Below are 19,535 nucleotides of genomic sequence, written 5' to 3'. Positions count from 1 at the left end.
TGTTACTTTCAAGATCAGGTATGGAATGACAAAGAATGAGCCCACAAACTTCTTTCTCCACTAGTTCCACATTTTTTTAGTTGAACTAATTTATGTTTTTGTTTTTGTTTTTTTGGAGGGTTTTTTGGGGGTTTTTTGGGTCACACCCAGTAGCGCTCAGGGGTTACTCCTGGCTCTATGCTCAGAAATCACTCCTGGCAGGCTCCAGGAACCATGTGGGATGCCAGAATTCAAACCACCGACCTTCTGCATGCAAGGCAAATGTCTTACCTTCATGCTATCTCTCCGGCCCCTGAACTAATTTGCGTATTTTCATGGTAGCACTTTCATCAAGTTTCAAAATCTCAAACACATCATAAATAGTACTGCAACAAAATTGTAGGAGGACAAACAAGGCAGGCAATCTTGGTACCTATTCATTTTACCACCATTCAGCATCATATATAAAAATCTAACAAATCGGTGGCATGGGTTAATCTCAGGAAAAAAAGCTTCCAAACTACCACTAACTAATCTGCTACAAAGAATAAACAAGCTAGGGATAATAAAGGGTGTACAGCTTCCAGGCTAAAGTAGGAGCCACCTGCAGAAAGGCCCAGCTCTAATACCCTTCCCAAGCAAGAAAAGTAGGTCCCTTCTAGTCCAATGAAACCAGTCTCTGACTTGAACAAAAAAGAAAGAGAGCCAGAGCTTGGTAACACAGTCATGCCTTCCATCTATGAAGCAGAAGGGTTTGATCATCCAAAATAAATGCAGGGGCTACAGGCGCGAGTTTGCATGCCCACATGCGCCTCTTTCTCTCTTCTCTCTTCTCTCTTCCCTCTCCCTCTCCCTCTCCCTCTCTCTCTCCCTCTCTCCAGGCACGAGTTTGCATGCCCAAATGTGCCCCTCTCTCTTCTCTTCTCTCTCTCTCTCTAACCATATTTATTTCATTGTCTGTCAATGCTTACCAGCATTGCCTCTACACTTTGGCAACAGAAAGGATCACAAGAGTAAATTATAAAGTATACTATTTCAGGCCTTTGAGAAACAAAGAATAAAGTAAGATAAAGTAGAAACTTCAGGAATTAAATAAACAACTCCATGAACAACAAAAAGTAGCTGACTCCTGTCATTTGCAATGACTCTGGTAATAATTGAGTGGCATGCCCTTTTAGTGTATGGGACAGCATTTTAGGCCACACCAATTCAATTCTTCCCAATGAAAGAGGTTCTAGACTTTGCCAGTAAAAGAATGTACTGTAAGAAAAAAATGCCATAAAGAGAATAATCCATGACCTTGCTTTAACCTGAAAAATAAGCATATATGCAAAAAAGGATGCTGCTGTCACAGGTGCAAAACAGAACTGGATCAGTCCCACAAAGTTTATTGACCACAGCCACCACTCAAGGTTACAGCTATCCTCGAAAGCATGGGCTTCTTCTTTTTCTACTTCTAATTCTTTCCTCCCCAAAGGGCCCTAAGAAAGGGTAGAAAAACCTTCCAAGGACCCTTACACAGGCCCTTGTGACTTGCTCTAAATTTGCAATATTTTACAAAGCCAGGGGGCATTATGTATATTCCCTTCTCCAACATGTATATTTTCTTCAGTTTTTCAAATTTTTAAATGGTATTGAACATACATACAGAAATATGAAAAATAAAGTCCTATCTTCATAGGGTAAGCATGACAAGCATCTTTCTGGTTCTAGGAAGCATTGCTTCAGTTTCTCGCTATGTATGTGTGCAAAAGATAGGACTAGACAGAGACCTTAATGCCACTAATGATGCCATTATATATATATTTCTAGGTCAGAAAAATAGCACAGTAGTAGTGCTTGCCCTGCACACAGCCAACCCAGGACAGATGATGGTTCGAATCCCGACATCCCATTTGGTCTCCAGTGCCTGTCAGGGCAAATTCTGAGCACAGAGCCAGGAGTAACCCCTGAGCACTGCAGGGTGTGAACCAAAAACCAAAAACCAAAAAAAAAAAAAAAGGGAAAGAAGGAAAAGAAAATGTTTTTCTGTTTTCCATTCAAAAAATGCACACATGTCCCAGCTGCTCTGCTGTCTGGGATTCCCCCTGACACAGCAAGGATGTGATCTTGAGCAATTATCCAGGACTGTATGAGCACCACAAGTAAGGTGCAGGAACAGCAAGAAGGACCACAAAACCCAGGTTATCACAAAAGCAACAGCAGCAACAAAGGGAAAGGGGCAGGGGAAGAGATGTGGCCAAAGTCTACACTCAATAAATATAGGCATGAATAACCACATCATTACTAAAGCTGAAACACAAAAGTATTGTTGTTCTGGCATTCTGGCTATCAGTACTTTCATCTAATTGTCCATGATTAAAATCTGTTGGGGGCCAGAGATAGCTCAATGGCCAGGGACACATGCTTTATACATCAGAGTCAGGGTTTACTCCTCGGCATCACATGGTCCTCAAAGCAAGGAACAGAAGTAGCACCAGGTATAACCCCCAAAATTTCCTTGTTGATAAAAGACTTTAAAAGGAATCCCTAACAAAACTGCATAATCATGTATAATATGGTGATAAACTGCCTGGCGAAGAACATACTCACCAGTTCACCAATCTATGCAGTGTTTCCACTCTTTGCCAGAATCATTAATAAATTCTGTTGGGCTTTCTTTGGACCACAAATTGGAGTGGGGGAGCACTCTTTCCATCTTGGGTGTTTGGAGGACCTTTTAGACCAAACCTGGGGATCAAACCTGAAATCCTGCATGGGTCAATCCTTTGGAACTCTCTCCTGGCTCCTGGCTCTCCACTGAGTATTTTTAAAGTCTTTATCCATCATTCCATCATACTTTTTAAATGAGCATTCTGATTTGCACTACTTAGATTCTTCTGGAAATTAAGTGTATTTTCATATTTTACTGAGACACTGTATTTTTCCTTTCTCCATTTCTTCACTGGTATTTTGTGGTTCTCTCATAAGACAAATAGTAACCCTTTCCCAGTCTTCCCAGCTTGCCAATTATCTTGCAACCATACTTAATACAGAAATGCTTGTCATTTATCATCTCAAATTTAAATTAGCCAAGAGTATTCTTCCCATGTCCTGATCACAAGTTCAAGATTAGAAAATCTTTTTTTTAATAATCTGCTATTGCTGAGGGTTAAAGCCATAGCGTTTTCCTTGCACGCGCGGCTGACCCAGTTTCAATCTTAGGCATCCCATATGGTTCCCCAAACCTGCCAGGAGTAACTTCTGAGCACAGAGCTAGGAGTAATCCCCGAACAATACCAAGTGAGGCCCAAAAACCAAAAACCAAAAAAAAAAAAAAAAAATAGTATTGCTGTTAGTGGCTCTACTTTTATATCTGATTACTTGATTATTGTGGAATAAAGGGAAAAGATGATTTAATAATATGTGTCTTGAATAATTATGTATTATTGTTCACAATGCAGGACTTCCACGGTAAACGTAACATTGTTAGGAGTCTGAAAGGGGCTAGAGCAGGGGTCTCAAACTCAATTTACCTGGGGCCACAGGAGGCAAAGTCGGGGTGATCCTTGAGTGCAAAGTCAGTAGTAAGCCTTGAACATTGGAGGGTGTGACCCAAACAACTAAAACAAAACAAAACAAAACAAAACAAAAAAAGATTCCTCTAGGGCAGAGCCACAAAATGTTGTACAAACAGCCCACAGACGAGTTTGAGACCCCTGGGCTAGAGAAACAGTATAGCAGGTAAAATGCTTGCCTTGAGTATGGCTGATCCAGGTTCAATCCCTGGCATTCCAAATGGCCCCCAGGCACAGCCAGGAATGATCCCTGAGTACAGAGTCAGGAGTAAGGAGCATTGGTTAGTGGACCAAAACAAAACAGTGGGCTGAATAAAATGAATTTAATTTTTTCATATCAAAATCAATTTTAAAAATGGGAGTGACTAGAGTACAGTGGGTAGGGTGCTTGCCTTGCAGGCCCAGGTTCAAATTCATATGATTCACATCTCACAAGATCCTCGAGTCCACCAGAAGAGGAATGATCCCTAAATGCAGAGCTAGGAGTGAGCCCTGAATACCACCACCAATTGCCCAAAAAAACAAAACAAATAAATAAAATTAGGAGGGAGGCAGTTAAAATAGGCAACAGCAGAAACAGGAGAGATGTGGATACAGATCAAAGATAAAGAACCATCCAAAGTCACCCCATTTGTTCTGACAGTTGTAAATAAATGGTCTGAAGAAACAGAAGGAAGAGCAACTAGGGAAGATTTTATTGCAGCTGTCTGCTCCCTCTGAAAGGTTCCTAAAGCCTAAGCTTACATCCTCTTGACAAGTGAGCTAGCTCCCTTTGGAAGTCACAAAGTCTTTTCAAGTTCAAGCATCACTTTTGATTTACTTGCAAATTTCCCAAATCACCTCCAATCTTTTCACCTGTAAAACACCTGTTCACCTCCTAAAATAATGAAATTCCTTTCAGCAATCTTTAGTCCTAACCCTGAGAAAAAGAAAAAAACATCCAGGCCACCCAGGAAAAACTTATCTTTACTGAAGGACCTGCTTATTTAGACTCATTTTGCATACATTAGTTCCAAAGGGCTCTTATCAAAGAGGCAAAGGTCAACAGTAGTGCTGACATCTGGTGGTGTGAGGATGAGTTTTTTGTAACAAGGCTAAGAGTTTTAAACACCATGACCACTCCAATAGTTTTTTTTTTTTAATTTTCCCCATCCCAAGCCAGAGCAATAGTAAGTACAGCAGAAAGGGTATTTGTCTTGCATGTGGCTAAGCCAGGTTCGATCCACAGCATCATTACTGGCGGTTCCTCAAGCACCGCCAGTAATAACCCCTAGCACAGAGCCAAGAGTAATCCCTGAACACCACCAGTATCTCCCCCACAAAATAAAATTCCCCATCCCTTAAAAATAAATCTACCTGTGGACCACAGAGAAAGTAGTGTTTAAGATGCTTTCCTTGCATGCAGCCAACCCTGGTTTGATTCCCAGTACCACAGATGACCCCTTAGAGCCTCTCTAGGAATGATCCCTTAGCACACAACCAGGAGTAAGCCCTGAGTACCACCAGATGTGGCCCAACACATCCCTCTCCCAAAAAGGAAATAATTTTTAAAAAATTACTTTAATATTATCTTATTATGTCTTCCTTCAAAACCAGGGTCCTCTGGTTAAAAAGAACAATTTAGCAGTTTTTGCAATGAGATTAAACTGAATATTTGACCCTGCTTAGTAAAGAATTGCGAAGTTTTATAACATTTTCAGACAGCCTTCCCACCACTAATGAAAACTGTATTTTTTCACTAGAAATCATTTACCTGTTTAAAGATAGACAGATTCACTTCCTACTAACAATCAGATTTCAATTTTTCCCTTTACCTGTTACACTTTTGGAACAATACAAAGAAGCAAGAGCTATTCCCCAAATCAGGGGTGTCTAGAGCCAGAACAAACCAAACTGGAAAAAAGGACCTAAACATGAAGTTGAATTCCACATAAAGCCACCCTCTTAGTGGGAGGAAGTCAGGCAAATTATTAGTGCAGAATGTTCTGTCACTCATGTCAGTGCTTACGCTAAGGTAGTAGAATTGACTCACAGGATTAAAAACCTTGGGAGTGTCCTTAGCCTGGATCCCAGATCTCCAGGTCTCCAGTAACCCTCCTACAGCATTCCATCAAAATCAAATAAGTTAACATGTAAACTACAACCAGACAACAAGCTCACCACACTCTTACCCCCAAATCTTCAATGTCGGCCTAAGTCCACCTTGAAGCAGCCATTCCTCATCAAAAACGAATTCTTCTCTAGGGCCTTCAAGTTCTCCCACACTGTAGACTATCATTTTGTAAACCTAGACTGTACATTTAAAAATCCCATACTAGGGGCCGGGCGGTGGCGCTGGAGGTAAGGTGCCTGCCTTACCTGCGCTAGCCTAGGAGACGGACTGCGGTTCGATCCCCCGGCGTCCCATATGGTCCCCCAAGCCAGGAGCGACTTCTGAGCGCATAGCCAGGAGTAACCCCTGAGCGTTACCGGGTGTGGCCCAAAAACCAAAAAAAAAAAAAAAAAAAAAAAAAAAAAAAATCCCATACTAGCGTTTCTATACAAATTTCCTTTAACACAAAAGTTGAGGACAGGAGTCCTTTTTTTTTTTTTTTTGGTTTTTGGGCCACACCCGTTTGATTCTCAGGAGTTACTCCTCTGGCTATGCGCTCAGAAATCGCTCCTGGCTGGGTGGGGAACCATATGGGACACCTAGGGATAGAACCGCCATCGTCCTACGCTAGCGATTGCAAGGCAGACTCCTTACCTCTATCGCCACCTCTCCGGCCCCAGGAGTCCTTTTAAATACTGATCTAGTGCCACCAGGTATCCTGTTGGCCCCACCACAGGGTAAATAACTCAATTCCAAACTAATGTTTCCTTAGATCAAAACAGAATCCGCAGGTTCCTAAATGAAATCGATGCAACCAGAAAAATCATCACAAAACAGTGTTAGAAAAAGGATCTGGGCCAGAGAGATGTGGGGCATTTGCCTTGCATGCAGAAGGACGGTGGTTCAAATCCCAGCATCCCATATGGTCCCCCGAACCTGCCAGGAGTGATTTCTGAACATAGAGCCAGGAGTAGCCTCCGAGCAGTGCCAGGTGTGACCGACCCCCTTCTGCAAAAAAAGGGTTCTGTTTGTAGAAAGAAGTTTTTTATCTTGGAGGGTAAAGAATTTACATATATTAAAAAGAGGCACATCTAATTCACTGTTTCAAAATTAAGTAATCAAAACCCCATTGTACTTTTTATATTCTTCCAAAGCAGCTTTCAACCACCTATCCACTACAAACCTGGGTGTGGATAAAGCAGCATCTGAACTACAGAACCACCAAATATTATGTATCCAAATTTCTCATGTCTACACATTTTCATATTTTTACACTTTGTATAATTTTAAGATCTAAGAGTCTGTCCTCAACTACCCACTTCTCTAGAACACACACAAAACAGGGCAAGATAGGTCTCAAGCAATCCCATGGCAAATTGCAAACTAATGGATCATAAAAATACTTCTTACGTTGAGGAGTAAGACAGGCACCTTGAACCAAGCAGGAAGCCAAGAAAAAAGGACAGTGGTGGAGTGCTGGGAAGAAGTGTCTGGCAACAGATAAGTACAAAAACAGGAAAACAAAACAAATAACAGATAACCTCTAAACAGATAACCTCTAAATTCCTTCCCACTAGAAGTTTCTGACTAAGTGAAATGACAATGTCAAATACAGGGAGTTCAAATTCATCAGGGAGTAAGCAAAACAAATACTGTAAGCAATGCAGGTCATTCTGCATGGGTCAGGTAGTGCAGCAACCAAAAGTAATAAAAAAACAAAGCAATAATGAGTCCTCCAGGAAACTAGAATAGCCAAACATTATGGAGGACAGAATAGAGTGATGCCATCATCTTAGAAAGCAACTAGGCAATGAGCTTCAAGAGTTTGAAATTATTCAAACCCTTTGGTAAGGCTTCCCACAGCTAAAAACTTATCATAAGGGAACAGTTCAAATGAAAAGCATTCCAAACATAAAGCTGCTCATTGCTGCACTAGTTTAAAAAAAAAATGTCAGGTAAAGATATAAAAGGCAGTTTAAATATATTAAAACCATCTAGTTTCTTTTTTATGACAGACTAACATTTACTCTCCCAATATACCTGTTGTCTACTATTAAGATCAATTAAGGTCCAGAGAGATAGCACAGAAGTAGGGTGTTTGCCTTGCACGCAGCTAACCCAGGATGGACAGTGGTTCTAGTCCCAGCATCCCATATGGTCCCCCTAAACCTGCCAGGTGAGATTTCTGAGCACAGAACCAAGAGTAACCCCTGAACGATGCCAGGTGTGCCTCCCTCCCCCCCCCCAAAAAAAACAAAAAAACCAAAGAGCAATTAAAATACATGAACACTACCTCTGACAGCAGCATCAATAACCTATTTAATCTCTGTATATTAAGAAGCATGTTTAAAAAAAAAGAAGCATGTTTAATGGTTAACACATTTACTAATCAAGCAGAAAGGTCAGAACAAAGGAGTTAGTGTGCCCATGCGTTTAACAAAAATAAAAAATATAAAGTATAAAGATCCACATGTTGGGTGAGGCCACTCCAGGCACCATGTTTCTAACCCCTTCGGACAGCAGAACTGAAGACGCAGGGCAGGGTCATAAACAGTCAGTTCACGTTTCATTCGTGTAAACTTGTTTTTATTTCATGGCCCTATCCTCCATATGCTTTTCCTCACATCTGCTTTCTCTTCTAAGCTTTTTGCTGCCCTCTGTCTCGGGGCCTTTTGCTGCTACAACCTTGCCTCTCCCACCAGACTTTTTTATTCTTTATTTAAAATAGCCATCCCCATCCCAGGTGTTGGTGCGTCTGATCATCCAGGTGGGATTAACATCTCAAAAGAAAGCTTAAGTAAAAAGGGTGTTGGGGGAAGGGTTACACCTGTGGTTTTGTTAGTGGTACTGGGACCTGCTATCAGCTGTCATGTGGCTGTGTTCTTTTTAAAATCATGGATGTGGCCAAACACTGTACATTAATATCCAAAATAAAAACAATGATTCTGTGCTGTAGTGGTAGGGTTATGGGGAATCCCATTGTTCCTCCAAGTGACCTTGTGACTAAGACTGGCCCTTAAGCCTCTGCTATCACCAAGCAACCTTAGAAACCACATTTCTGTCTTAATCCTCTCACCAGGAAGGAGGAAGTAGAACCTACTAGGGACTAGAAGCTAAGCTGTTCTAACCACAGCCTTGTTTGCAAAGCAAGGTAGCCCAAACAGAAGCACCCAGGCACAGCATGCCATCACTTGGTCAGACTTAGTACCTAAGAAGTGTCCCCAGTGTGTCCATGGCGGGGTGCTGTTCTGCTCGGGCAGGAGTGCATGGCATGGCAGAGCGAGCTGATTTTCTAAGATCACTATCCATGTCAGCTGAAGGAAACAATCACGTCCAAAACTGCACTGAGTCCTCTTTCTGACAGGCACAGAGGAGCAGAAACTCAACTCTAACAGAAGCCATTCCAGCCTACCAGTGGAGGAAAATCCACAGCAGTACCTCAGGGAAAGACATCTCTATGTGACTATACTCTCTGCCTGACTAACAAGGTATTTGGAGAAAAGGTGCACTTGGCTAATCCAGGTTCAATCTAATCCCCAGTACTCATAGGGGCCCCCAAGTCCTGCCAGGAGTGATCCATGAGAGCAAAGAGTGAACCCTGTGCATTGCTCTGTTTGGCTCCAAAACGGTGTACAACAAAACTATGCAATACACACACAGCAAAAAATAATTTTCCAGCATTCTCCTCTCCCTCCTAAAAGAGGGACAGAGAGTCCTAGACTGAGAGACCATTAGCACATCAGCTCACTCATCAGACTCGCTTCAGATAAAACACTTTCTTTCACCACTACACTAATGAACTTTATCTTAAATATGAACACAGTCACTTTTTAAACTAGAGCTGAGTCAATAAAAGAACCTGACACTGAAGAAACCCAAAGGAAAAGTTCTAGGACATATAAAAGTTGAGGATATGGGACAAGAGAAATATTATAGCACGTGAACTGTCCCAGGTCAAATCCCAATATCCAATCTAATTGCCCAAGTCCTTAAAGATTGATCCAAGTGCAGGGACAGGAATTAAGTCCTGTGCACATCCAGTGTGCTCCCACCTAACACCACCACCACCAACACCCCCCCAAAAAAAAAACAACTAAAAAAAGCAATATCAGTAGTTGCCAAATTACGTAGTTCGCAAACTTCAGAATGGACTGACTCAAAAAGCTGCTATACGGGCTTTGCTTTCAGGAGCCCCCATTCTGATCCCTGGCACCAGCTGGACCCTGGAGCAGCCCTGCATCAGAAGTAGAACACACTCAACACAACATTTCCAACTCAAAAAGTCTGCACAGCTAACCAGTTGCCACGTGAGCTGAGAACAGGGCCAGTGGGCCTGACTGAGAACTACTACCACATAAGAACCACAGGAGCAGCAGCAGGGACTGCTTCACAGCTCGACCCTCTTACATCAACTCTCTCAGCACAGGGCAGCAGGTCTCCCCATGAGAAGGAACTGAAAGGTGAAAAAAACTTGCCTAGGGTCAACAACAATCATCCTAGGGAGTTGGACCCAAACCTCTGAGTTCAGCCACAAATAGCTGCCTCACCAGTTTCATAAAATGATTTTCCCTATTGTGGGAAATCAAGCAATACCTATTCAAAGTATTCCCACCCATGGGAACAAAAGCTTGCCCCTCCTTAAACCCTGTGATTAAAACAAAACATTACCTTTCAAAAGCACCCCTTTTAAAGGGTGACAGAAGCCCTTTAGTGGCTACAACAGAACAGAAGTCACCAATTACTGGGAGATAATAACTTTTATCTCCCATCGTCCCCTCATTTGGCAGCTCCCCCAGCATGTTAACTCTGAGCCCTTCCAACTCAGCACACACTGTCTTCACTGCTCATCTTTAACCCCTTTCACAGCCTCTGTGAAACATGGAGGGGTTAAAGAACCTGCAGAAGGCTGCAGGGGTGGAGATAAAAACATTAATTGCTCCCTTTCTCTGGCTCCTTGGAAGGCAGATGCAGGGCCTGCATCTCAAAGCTTCCCTATCTTCCAGGCAGCTCTCAACTGAGCAACTCAAGTGCTCTTAATTGTTTATGCTCTTAATGCAGAGCCTCTTGAATGCATTCATTTTTAATAGCAGGCTTGAGTGTGGGGCCCATCAAAGAATGACAAAGCAACTCTATTCAGTGGCTCTCCTTGCTGCAATGATGGTCTTTTGATTTATTTGCAAATGACAAGCTTAGCAGGCCCCACAAGAGGGTTGCCCTCATTTTTCCTTTAAAAAAAATTCAGTTGCATTTTCCAAGATGAAGTTGAGTCTGCAATGCTGCATAATTGTACAAAATTTTCTCCCTTCAGTTCCTTCTAATTAATGACTTAAATGTTTTGACCCAACTGTTGCCAAGCAGAGCATTTGGGCTTTAATTTGTCATTTTGGTAAAGATGCATCCTTGACAAAAGCATCGCAGCTGTTTCAAAGCCTAAATAGCACATTGCCATTATTCAGAAAACCTCGCTCTAGAGTTCAAAGAGTGTTGTTCCCATGAAATCGAATTGACTTATCCCAGGATTAAAAAAAAAAAAAAAAAGCTTTCAGCATTCTTAAAGGAAAAGGCAGCATGATAAGGCACCGCAGGTTTAGAGAGGAAAGACTGTAGGATGAATCACAGACCACCACTGCAAGTCATCAGCTATGGTTCTCAAATGGAAAGAAAGAAATCTCTATGAATGAAGAGATAAATCTCTGGTACACTCTCCAGAAGCCTACACCTTTTACACTCTACCTTGGTTTAGTCATAAGGTAGCTTATAAGAGATTAGATAATATCACACAATAGCAGGATCAGTGGAAGGAAAAACCAGTGACATCACCGTGACTGAAGGTTAAACTTAGCATCAGAAAAATAAAATTAAGCCTACAGTGAGACAAAGCTGCACAGGAAGACATACCAAACAAGCTGTGAGAATATCTTTGCTCAAGATTCACATGTTCTCCTAGAAATGTAATTGAAAACAGCACTCTAAACTCCAAGTCTACATTAGAGCTGTTGGCATACCAGTTTTTGAATGGTATTGACTTTGCTTCGACCACACCCACCTCAGACGGAGCAAACCACCAGCTCACTTTTAACCACCAGAATTGACTCTGCCCACTGCACCCTCACCACATCTCCTTTGGCAACCACTGGAGAAACAGTTTGGTACACATGTTGGCACAATCAGCTGGAATCCTTTGCCAATTTGGAGAGTGGAAGACAGTTTCTAACCTAAGGTGACCATGACCTACTAGTTGCTCAGTTTTAAAAATATGATACAGATAAAGTGACCTACACAGAACAAGGACACTAATGACCACTGAGACCACAATTCAGGAGGAGAGAAGAGCCCCCACAGAGACTGAACTGCTGGAGAGGTGAACCTCTGAGAAAGAAAACAAAGACACCATCTTCCCCACCCCCAACAAAAAACAGAGCAGTTTCTGAGGGCAGCAGAAGTCAAGGACTAGGAAGTCAGGCTGGGAAGTTCCAATCAGAGGGGAAAAGAATCTGTGCACAACAAAGTCACAAGAGGGAGGGAAGAACACTTTCTCCAGAAGGTTTTCTTGGGGGGTTGGGGGGGGGGGGTCACACCAACACTCAGGGTAACTCCTGGCTCTGTGCTCAGAAATTGCTCCTGGCAGGCTCGGGGACCATATGGGATGTCCAGTCTTGAACCACTGTCCATCCTGGATCGGCTGCGTGCAAGACAAATGCCCTATCACTGTCCTATCTGTCCGGCCCATCTCCAAAAGATTTTAAACCATAATTAAAGTGAAATTTGGGATGCTGACCAAAATTTTCCAAGTATGTCCTTTGGGAGAAGTCTGAAGAATTCAGGAGATGGACAAAAAGTATCTAAGGGTCTGAGATAAGACTTCACTCATGTATTTAATAAATCAAAGAAATTAACTTACTTATACAGATGGAAGCCAATAAGATTTTTTTAATATAAAGATAAAATACTTCTTTAAAAAGGGAAACCAAAACAACTGAATGTTCCGTCACAATACAATCCATATAAAAATCCAAGAGAAAAATAATCACCATTCTCTCAGGTTAAGAGGCTACCTTCATAAATACCCAGTGTAAGGATTTATTACTCAGGATTGCACAAGGTGACTAAAAGATGTTAATGAAAAGTATGCCAGATTGGATAAAATGTGGTGTATATATACACAATCAAATCCTACTCAGCTATGCAAAAAGTCATGCAATTAGCCACTTAAGTAGATGGATCCGGAGAGAATCATACTGCGTGAAGTTAGTCAAGAAAGAGACAGACACAGAATGATCTCCCTCACAGGTGAGATATGGAGAAATTAAGGGAATGGCAAATGGTCAGAAACAGAATGTGAGAGGGCCTGAGTGATAGCACTGTGGGTAGGGTGTTTGCCTTGCACATGGCCAACCCAGGTTCAATCCCTGCCATCCCAGATGGTCCTCCAGCCTTGCCAGGAGCAATTTCTGATCTCAGAGCCAGGAGATACCTCAGATTGTTTCCCTAAACTTACACCCCAGAAAAAAGAAATAAGGAAAAAAAGGAAAAAAATTGAGAATTGATCAATAGGGCTTTCAGGAAGGAACAATGGCAGAGGAGTGGACACAGTGGAGGGTGTGGTAAAGAAACACTATGCATGAAACTCAGGATAAATGGGACTGGAACTCAAGGTGTTCAAATATAAAACAGGCTAATTCAAAACAAGACAGAGACAAGTTCCCAAAGTCACCTCACATCTGTCATGGTTAATTTCCAATGTTTAAATGACATATGTATTATCTTCTCTCAGACAAAGGTTCTCAATACTCCCACCTTCCAAAAAATAAAATTACTTAGCAATCTTTCTGGAAATCTACCTTTTTTTTTTTTTTTGGTTTTTGGGGCCACACCTGTTGATTACTCCTGGCTAAGTGCTCAGAAATTGCCCCTGGCTTGGGGGACCATATGGGACGCCGGGGGATCAAACCGTGGTCCTTACTTGGCTAGCGCTTGCAAGACAGACACCTTACCTCTAGCGCCACCTCACCAGCCCCGGAAATCTACCTTTTTAAAGCAAACTATAACATCATCCCATGCACCGAATCTCCAACCCCAGGCGAATAAATCTGAATCAAGGTCACAAAAGAAATAATCCAGACTAGGCTGAGGATGAAATACAGGTAGTCTGGCAGTCTTCTACCTCATATGGAGAGCAAGCTGCCTGCCAGAACAGCCCTTTTTATTGAGTATCAAGACCACCTCTGGGTGGGGCAGTAAGAACAGATAGCTAGGGGTCTCAAACTCAATTTACCTGGGGGCTGCAGGAGGCAAAGTTGGGTGATCTTTGAGTGCAAAGTCAGTAGTAAGCCTTGAACATTGGGGGTGTGTGACCCAAACAACTAAAACAAAACAAAACAAAAAAAGATTCCTCTAGGGCAGGGCCACAAAATGTATGGAGGGCTGCAAACGGCCAGCAAGGCCACGAGTTTGAGACCCCTGGTATGCTATCCTGAGCCAATCCCACCCAGATTTACAAATAAGACACTCTCTGTTTTGGGATAAATCCAAGTTGTAAACAAACATACAAAGGAACTAGGGATGATCTTGGTGTTAGGTAAAATAAGGTATAACCTAACAGCAAATAACATCTAGGAATGGGAGTAGGGAAAAAAACGTATCGCCCACTTAGGGAAAGATTGGCTTAAGAAACTATTAATAAGGGAGGAAACAGCCTAAGGTTCTGCAAGTGAGAACAGTTTCTAAACTAGGGACCAAATCAGTTAATCACTCCCTGAACTCACAAGTTATTTTACAAGTGCTTAAGTCAGTGTGTGTGTGTGTGTGTGTGTGTGTGTGTGTGTGTGTGTGTGTGTGTGTGTGTGTGTGTGTGTGTGTGTGTGTGTGTGTGTGTTTAGGAGGCATCCAAGATGGTCCCTTAATTATATGGGTGCAGGTCATGCCAACTTCCCTTTCCCAGAGTACCAGAAACCAAACCTAAGCTCAGAGTTCTGTTCCAGGGGCTGCACTCATGCCGTTCCCACAGGGCTGGGCTGGCTCAATAACCGAGCTCCTTCTGGAAGAACAGAATAGACTTCCTGCCATTTGGACTGTGAAACACAGTAATCCACCAGGGAATAAAGGTCAATGTTGCACTTTTGGTCATTACGGAATCATTTGAGATATCTGTGGTGAGGAAGAGAGGAAAATCGAAGGTTGTGAGGAGGCTGCAAATGGCTTGACCTCAGACCAATTTTCATCTCCATCTGTCTAATAGACATGCTGCTAAAATGCCCTCCCTCCTTCTTGGCCACATGGCTATTTTCAAATCCTCAGCACAGCCAGGAACCAGTTAAACAATACATTAATAAGGAAAGAGAATCTTCTAAACCTCAGACTGGAGCTTCCTCGGGCTTTAGGTCATTGGCTCAAGTTTACAATACAATTCTCCAGTCTGCAAGCAACTGCAAAACAGAAATTCTAACAAACAGAGGATCATCTGCAGTGCAGGGACATGTGCCAAAATCTCCTTATTTGTACATGCAAATATATGCTCACTTACACCTCCACACCCACCCAACGACACACACACACACACACACACACATCCGCATCTGTGCACATACACTCACACACACACACACACACACACACACACACACACACACACATTTCCAAACACTGCATGCTGCTCAAAGACTTTTTTTTCAAGTATTCAATTAATGCTGCTTAAGCATTACTAAGGCATTTCAATCTTTGCGAACAAACTATTCCTGTGAACCCAGAGCCTGATTACTAAGTAAAACCAGAAAACAAATGTCACTATCTCCTGACTTTACACAAACTCTCCTCATTGACCAACCTTTTTTTAAAGTCATGTTGTGCCATACATAAGTTTAGACTCCCACAGTATATCAATGTCAAACAACATCGTGTCAGGCTAAGATTCAATTCAGGTAAGTGCCACTGCCAAATTTTCTTGTTCCCAGACGGGCTTTAAGATTATTTTATTGCTTAAAATTTAATTTGTTCCAACTCAGGTCTCCATGACAACGTTGGCTAACCCTGCAAATCATTTGGGTAATTGGATATCTTATCTTTCTATTGCTCTCAAATCGAATGATTCTGCTAGAATTGTAACAGCCAATCAAATTTACAGTCCTCCTGAGTAATAGACTTGGAAAAGTACCCACATTCATCTCCTCTTACAGCCATATTACCAGTATGCAACTAACAGTAGGATCTAGTCTCCAACTATACTCCGAAGTAGAAATGGTGTCAATACCAATATTCTCACCATGCAAAGTCTGCCTCAGAGCACCTTCCCTGTTAACCTGCTCAAATTTGGGAAGCAACAATTAGTACAATTTGAACAGACCGTTCAAACCTTAAGCAATTTCAGCACGTTGAAAGGAACTGAGGAGGTTAATTCCAAAAGCTAATCTGAAAAACAAAAACAAATGAAATGCAAGGCACAGCTTTTCGATATCTATCTGACCTGTGACAAAAATGTGCTGGAAACATGACAAAAAAAAGAGTAGTGCAGTCAGTGCCCTGACACATTTGCCCAGTGCTCTCTGGGTGGTTAACCCATACTTAACACATTAGGCAGGTTGAAGGAAGGAATACCCTTTGCTATAAACAATCAGTTCCACAAAATCTCTATACCCATTAGAGAAATGCATTGTCAAATTTGACATTTCCTTATTCATCATTTAATTCAAATATCATAGCACCCACAGTACTCAATTATCAAATACAGATTTCCTACAAAATTCAAGTCAGCAGTTGCCTTATTTAGTTAGTGGTATGATTCTGGCCCTGGGTCAGCTAAAAAGGACAGAAGTTGGATGCGTTTCAGGGGTCCAATTCCAATCTTCTTGGGAGCTGTGCAAGGAGATTTCATCAGCAGGAGCTCACAGCCCAGGCTCTGTAAGAGAGCCAGCCAGCTTACAAATGGAAAAGGCCCTGGAACCTGGGCCAACTGGCAGGCAGAGGGAGTTGTCAAGAACCTTGTGCTTCCCTTAGATGCTCTCCTTAGAGACATCAGGGCTGCTTCTCAAGCTAAACACAGAGACAGTAATGATGTGAACTCCTCAGCACACCCAAGTCAGCAGGAGGGCAAGCTTTTAATAAGCATGTGTAAAAGCAAGTACTGGCAGGATGGGTCTGAACTGGGTCTGTCTTTATCCCCAATTCTTACAAAGACACAAAGTCAGCCACCTGCATCTCAATTTCCAATCCCTATGGATGGATCTTCACCCCACCATGACGAATTTTTTTCTTCTCTAAATCATTGCACCCAAGTAATTAGATACACATGGAACAACACACAAAAAAATGAGGTCCATGAAGTCTAATGAGAAGGCAGCGGTTACACTGTTCTAAGATTACACAGCACTTTCAAAGTTTTCACAACCAAAACGTTTTTGAGGACCTTGGAGGGCTGAGGGGTTATTCCTGACTGCTTGGAATAACAGAGCAGAGCCGGGGTGGGGTCAACCACATGCAAGGCAAGTGCCATAAATTCTTTACTATCTCTCTGGCCCCTCAATTTGAGGGGATACCACTAAACCTTATCTAGAGTCCAGACTTTTTTTTCTCCAATCAAGTAACAAGCTAACTTTATAATTTCAGTTACCATTTAATTTTCAGAAGGATCAAATATCTTTTCAAATAAAGGTTGCATTTTCTTTTTTTCCCTTTGTGTGTGTGTGTGTTTTTGGGCCATACCTGGTGACACTCAGGGGTTACTCCTGGCTAAGTGATCAGAAATCACTCCTGGCTTGGGGGACCATATGGGAAGCTGGGAATCGAACCCAGGTCCATCCTGGGTCAGCTGCATGCAAGGCTAATGCCCTACCGCTGCACCATCGCTCTGGCCCCAATGTTGCATTTTCCCATTACAAAAGACTACAAAAATATCTGAAAGACTCCCCCCTCTTGTATTCTGCCAAGACTCACTTCAGTCAAATAAACCAAATTCTCTTGGTAATGCATGAATCCCCTTCAGTGTAGATGCTTTAATTACTTAAGGCTGTAGTCTTCCAAGGACAGTTTGTTACTTAGTCTAAATAAGTTATTTATTTTCATTCCTTAGATAAGAATCTAAGAGGCTGGCAATAAGGGTTTTTTAAATTGGGAGGCCCAAAATGCTTCCATTTGAGCCCAAAGATAAATGATTCTGATCCTAGTGAGGTACATTAAAATAAAATTATAATGAGAAAAAATTTTCAGATCTACAGAGGAAAAAAATAGGCTCAGAAAAAGAGCTTAATCTAGAAAGTCCAGTTCTAAGGGCTCAGGCAGAAAGTCACCAACAGCCAACCTACAGAAGATCTGCTAATTCCACTACCATGATGTCAGCACCTAGCCTGGGAGCCCATTTTCTTATTTGAGAGGAACACTGAGTATCTCTGCATGATTATACTTCCACAGAATCAAATGCAGGACCTAGTACAAAGGCTCTAGAAAGATCTAGGATGGGGCCTAGGATTGCTCATCCTAATGCCCCAAATAAATAACCTGACTTTATTTAACAGTAATAAATTCAAATCCTCCCAGGAACAAATAGCCCCTGAACACTGCCAGGCTTGGCCCCCAAAAGTTAAGAAAAATAAAAGCAGTAATAAACCCAAGAAACTACTGAAACCTAAAGAGTTCAAATGAAACAACTGTCAAGTACTGGATTTCTGTCCCAACGTGCCCCTGTTACTAGTGGCCCATCCTTTAGTCTCTATCAGACCAGGACTCGGGCAGATTGACGTTCAGTCACTTTCCTAAAACGAAGCAAACTTTTTTATTTCCACTCCCTAATCCACAGAAACCTTTCAAGATGGCACAAATAAAGGCAGCTGCATTCTGTTCTCTAAATCAATTTTCTCCCTGGCCATCAACTAGATGTTCCCTCACAGAGGAAGAACAGCCCTTCCCTTCTAATTCAAAAATCTATACTGCCATTGCCCTTGCAAACTGCTAAACAAGCAGTATTGGCAAGTCACTTGTGTTCAGTAATATATTTACTGCAAATCCCAATGGATCGCCTCCTAATGCAGTTTTCTATTGTGTCTCTGTGTGTCAATACACTGGCCAGTCACCTTATTTCTAAGAGGCTCTGTCCAGCTGTTTGCTCAAGGCATCAAGAGGGTGCCAAGAAGAGACAAAGGCCACACTCCTGGAGGCCAGCCTCCTTCCTGGGGTGGGGCTCTGAAAGAGGCTTTGTCTTCCCGTACTTCATACCCTTACAACATCCAGGACCTGAAGCCAACTGAAATTCCCCACACAGTGACTGCCCCAGCACAGAGTACAAAATCTCTGGGTTTTTTTTTTTTTTTTTCAGGTAACCCACTCTAAGGTTTCCTCCAAATCAAAGGTTGAACAGCTGGAGCCAATGAATATACTAATCACATCGCAAATGTGCATTATAAAGACCCAAAAGGTAGGAAAAAAAGGTAGGAGGGCTTCGAGAATGAGTCCTGCACCTTTTTCTTAAGTATGGGCTTCCAGGCTGAAAAAGCTAGCCTCCTTAGGCAGTGAATTACCTATTACAAAAGAACCAAAATGACAAAGAGCTCCCCAGGAGGAAAATGTTACAAAGGAGGCTGAAAGTTCAAGAGAATATGTATAATCTAGCAATCCAAGAACTAAAGGCCAAGACAAAAACTTGAGATAAATCTAAAATCCTCTACTCAAAAGATGTTACTTTTTACCTAAACATCAACCACTGCATAAAAGAGGCTGCAAGGAAGGAGAAAGAAACCCTCCCACCCCCCCACCCCCTAAAAAAAAACCAGGGCTAGGAAGACAGATAAAAGGTTTGGAGGACACAACTCACCAAGTAGAATTCAAATTCAATTCTCAACCATCACCACCAACTTCCTTTACCCTGCTCACACACCAGGCTCCTTCAACAACACACCAGGATTCACCTCTGGACCACTCTGGAA

General features: G+C 42.2%; 1 protein-coding gene across 2 annotated transcripts in view; it reads right to left on the bottom strand.

Moving 5' to 3' along the window:
* TLE1 (TLE family member 1, transcriptional corepressor) overlaps positions 1-19,535 on the bottom strand; it is a 105,752-nt gene that overhangs the window by 72,328 nt on the left and 13,889 nt on the right. The window lies entirely within an intron of this gene.

The sequence above is a fragment of the Suncus etruscus genome, chromosome 3 (genome assembly GCF_024139225.1).
Source record: "Suncus etruscus isolate mSunEtr1 chromosome 3, mSunEtr1.pri.cur, whole genome shotgun sequence".
NCBI classification, from domain to species: domain Eukaryota; kingdom Metazoa; phylum Chordata; class Mammalia; order Eulipotyphla; family Soricidae; genus Suncus; species Suncus etruscus.
Note: the sequence above shows the minus strand (reverse complement) of the source record. Positions and strands in the feature narration are given on the sequence as shown.